This window comes from Cucurbita moschata, unplaced genomic scaffold (genome assembly GCF_002738365.1).
Source record: "Cucurbita moschata cultivar Rifu unplaced genomic scaffold, Cmos_1.0 Cmo_Scf00008, whole genome shotgun sequence".
Taxonomy (NCBI): Eukaryota; Viridiplantae; Streptophyta; class Magnoliopsida; order Cucurbitales; family Cucurbitaceae; genus Cucurbita; species Cucurbita moschata.
In genome coordinates this window covers 3,649,399-3,653,703 of record NW_019268524.1, presented here as the reverse complement: position 1 = coordinate 3,653,703, position 4,305 = coordinate 3,649,399, and the positions used below count along the sequence as shown (strand labels likewise).

The 4,305-nt window shown below is 30.9% G+C and overlaps 1 long non-coding RNA gene across 4 annotated transcripts in view; it reads left to right on the top strand.

The window, feature by feature from the left end:
- The first annotated feature begins 1,363 nt into the window (after nt 1–1,363).
- Nucleotides 1,364–4,305, top strand: part of LOC111445818 — a 4,032-nt gene continuing 1,090 nt past the window's right edge. For 2 of the 4 annotated variants that reach the window (XR_002710920.1, XR_002710917.1), the window contains exons 1-6: nt 1,364–1,493; nt 1,626–1,716; nt 2,121–2,204; nt 2,819–2,902; nt 3,113–3,557; nt 4,019–4,105. This is a non-coding gene — a long non-coding RNA (uncharacterized LOC111445818). Of the gene's footprint in view, nt 1,494–1,625; nt 1,717–2,089; nt 2,205–2,818; nt 2,903–3,112; nt 3,558–4,018; nt 4,106–4,305 lie in introns of all 4 variants that reach the window. The other 2 variants (XR_002710919.1, XR_002710918.1) reach the window with 2 other exon arrangements.

The window sequence follows — 4,305 nt, the reverse complement described above, 5'->3', positions numbered from 1 at the left end:
TTTTTTTTTTTTTTTTTTTTTTTTTTTTTTTGGAGGGTGGGGAAAGTAGGGTGTAGAAGAAGAAGTTAGGCACCGAAGTCGCCTACCGATAAATTATTCAAAGATACATTTTTTTAATTTTGACCAGGCGTAGATGTGATTAGAAAGTTGGTGCGTGCGGCACGTTTCTCCTTCGCACGTGTGAACTACTTTTCCATTTCTTGAGTTCCACGTTTCCACTCTTTTCAATTGCCACGTTCGAATTCCACCCACCGTATACCTCTTTGTTAATTATTATTATTATTATGTATTTTTTTATTTGTACTTTTACGACACTTATGTTCCAATCGTTAGAATGTTTAAGTTTGCGATGAAATATAATATCCGAAGAATATATCTTAGATATTATATTTTAATATATTTTTTATTTATGATTTAATTTATAGTATATTTTATTTTATTTTCAATATTTAATTAGTTTATATTGTATTAATTGGTAGCTTGTATCCTATTCAACGATTATAAATATATATAGACCTTCGATTTTAATTCTTTTTTTTTTTAAATGATTTTCTTGCAAACTTCTTTTTAATGCATGATTTTCATTTTATACTATAAATTTTTTTTATTAAAAATAAATAAATAATATAATATAATAATTTATAAAAATCAAAATTTGTTGTTAGAGATTGTAATATATATGTGATAATATTTATAAATTCTGATAATTTATTATATTAATTTTAGTTTCGCAAAATTTGAATTTATTAACCAAAATAAAGTATAATAAATTGAATACAAAGTTATAAAAATGTGATTGTAAAAAAAAGAAATTATAAATTAAAAAAATTGATTTATATATATATTATTAAGTTACAAAACAAATGAAGGAATAATTTTAATTTCCTAATATAATTACTATTAAAAATGGTAACACCATAATAAGTTTAATAATATTTTATAAAAAAAATATTTAATTTCTATAAACTCAAATTTTAATATGACAAGATTTTAGTAATATTTTATAAATTAAAAATAAAGTTAGTTTGACGAGAATTGGGTGGAGAGGGAAGTATTTCCGTCCCAACCCTGTTTAGCTAATAAGGAGAATCTGACCGATTATATAGTATTTTTACCAATTTATTAGGTTCAAAATAAATAATGTATATTCCTTTTAAAAGAAATAAATAATATTGTAATAGTAAAATAATATATTTTTAAATATTTAATATCGACCTTAAACTATTAACAATGTGTGTAAATGTGCTAATTTTACAATTATTTTATTTGTCAAATATATAAGACGTTAGACGATGTCGTTTGGGCTCAACTCGTAAATGTATATATACGCTACCGCCTCGTCAGCGTGACAGAACAGTGGCGACTGATTTTCGCGGCAACAGGAAATACAGTTGCGATACCGCAGCCGATACTCTGCAATGCACGAGGGCGATCGTCGAGTTTGCCAAACCTTACTCGTTCTTGATCAATACTTCTGTCGTTAATTCTTCAAGGTTTGTTGATTTAATTCTTCATTCGCGCAAGTTTTGAATTCTGCTTATTTGATTTTGATTTTGATTTTCACTCGTGGATGTTCTTTTGTGATATCCATTACGCTACTGCTTCCATTCGCTCTTCCGGGATAGACTACGGGAAGCTGTTGATAAGGAATGGATGGAGTGGTTGCGCAGGGAACCTGCGCAAAATCTGCACCTAATTCCTTATGGAGTTGTCTAGGTGCGTCTTTAATTGAAGAAGATTGTTTGACTTGGATTTTATTTCCATTAGCTCGTTTTTGGACTTTATAACTTTGTTTAGAAGCTATATTTGTCGAACTCACTTGTAAGCCATTTATCCACGACAAAAGTTCGCAGGAAGTATTTGACTGATTTGATAATTACGCTCTCTCGTTGATGCATTATAAGTATTTTTGGATATTGTTATATGACGTAATCCTCTAGATACATGTCAATTTTTACGTAATTGTTTGATTATCTGGATCTAAGCATAACATATATCAAATATTGATTTGTTCTTGTGGAGTATTTGAGAAATATTCATGGAAATGAGATCGATCGTTAGTTGTAATATTATATTGTTTTTAAATTAGGTATTCTCTAAGATATTACGCTGTTGGACAGCTAATTCTTCGGAAGAATGCTGAGACTGTACATTGACAGATTGCTTTGAAGAAATTCAGTTTCAATTTCTGGGAAAATCAATATGTAAGGGATTGGATTTTATTATTACTATTACTACTATTATTATTATTATATAACAGATGCCATAAAGATTTCTGTCTAACCTCGTGTGTTTGCATCCTGAGCATATCAATTCAGTTATCGATTGATACATGGATTTAAAAATAAGGACGCTGATTATTTTCATCCACTAACTCCATATCTAGGCGTGGTATCCACTAACTCCATAGATTTCTTATTAAATATTGGTACAGTCTTAGGTGCACATATGATGTCTTTGACTAATTTTATTAAATAAAACTGAAAGTTATTAAATGGCAAGAACTCAGAAATGAAATATGGCTAGCGTAAAAAAATGCTGATGATTGCCATCTACGTGTCACTACGTGTCATAATGTATTTTCTAACTGCATCATTGACCCTGAAGTAGTTGCTGAGAAGAATCGGAGTTGTTGACTGTTCTCAGCATTGGCCACTAGGGAGTGTTTTGTGTGGAATATTGCTGATAGTTTAATCCATTTAAGGAATTTAAGAAATTATGTGATAGAGCTTTCTATTTTGTTTCTTGTTACGAGGGCACTTACTCTAATGTAGTGAAAACTAATTTTCTGATTTTCTGATCTGACAAAATCATTCAGGAATATTGGCCAGATTCACTAAAGAAATTTATCAGTACTTCAAGATCTGTTGCATTTGAACGTGAACAAGCAGACTTGCAGATGGTAGTACTTTTATGATATACAGATATCATACATGCCTAGTTGATGGATTTTGCTTGATTAGATAGATTTTCTGCCTATAGCAAGATAAGAAACGTAAACTTGAAAATGGCGTACTATCCATTATCCACTAAGGTTTATATATTACAAAATGGATACTTGGGAGGAAGGCATGTTTTTTAGAAGATCTAAAAACTTCCCTAACTTGTGCAGCTTGGGATAAAGAACCCGTTCCTTTTCTGGAACCTCGTCTGCAGCATTCAAACCTCCTTGATCTAGCCAAGCTAAAAATTTCATCTTTTTGGGCACTTATTTCCTCCAAAGAACATTTAAAAATTTCTTCGGGTTCAAGGGAGAGCCACCACCATGTTATAGAAAGAGAAGTGAGCTTTAGGTGTAAAGAGGCCATCAGAATTCCAGCTCCGGCATAGCATATTTCTTTCATTAACGAACAGAACACTTTCAAGAAGATGAGAGACTCTAGTTAGAAAGTTCTTTTTCATTGTGCTGTCTTGTATACCTGAGATTCCAGCCACTATCAACTAAATTCCTGCATTCCTGAAACAATAAAGTCTCAGATTCATTAAGATGAAAAAATGTCATAAATTTCTGATATCGGTCTCCTCCAAGGATACAACAGAAATATCTCTTGAACAAGGTATTTTAGAATGTGTCCACGACCTTATCTTACTAAATATTTCTATAGATTTCCCCTCCCCTTTTCTTTTTTGTTAAACTGGGAAGTTTCTTCTTCTTCACCCCTCAACTTTTAGTATCTGGTCCCATTTGTATTCTTTTGTTGCGATTAGAATTATTTGTCACTAAGGAAAAGGGTGATAGGGTATTGACATTTAATCACCCTTTCTTACATGTGTGAAAAAAGTGATGTTTCAGGTTTATTTTATCCATTTCTTAGTTACACATTTGTGACTATTCTTGCATGTTCTACCTGGTTGGTGCATGGCTTCGCTTAACACTGTTCTTTCTCAAGGAATGAATCAAAAGAAAAAGCATGTAGTTATTGAATGATACTTTATGCTTGTATCAAGAACTTCTGTTTGTTCTCCCACGATGGACATCAGTTTCTATCATATTGTTGTTGCATCTTTCTCCTTTCAGGACAGGATTTAACAAAGGTACTATCTTCCACAATCTAAACCAGAAGTTCTGTAGACTGCAAGGAAGTAAAAGCAGTCATTAGTACTGGTACTATGACCTTTTTGTTTTTATTTTTATTTTTATCTCATTAGGCTTTTTCATATAACTTAGTTTAATTGTAATTTGCCTTTAGCTTCAAGCATATTTTGAAATAGCACTTAATCTGTAGATCTGTTATGCCTTTTCTTTTAAAGTGTTCCTTTCTTCTTCTTCTTCTTCTTCTTCTTTTTTTTTTTTTTTTTTTTTTT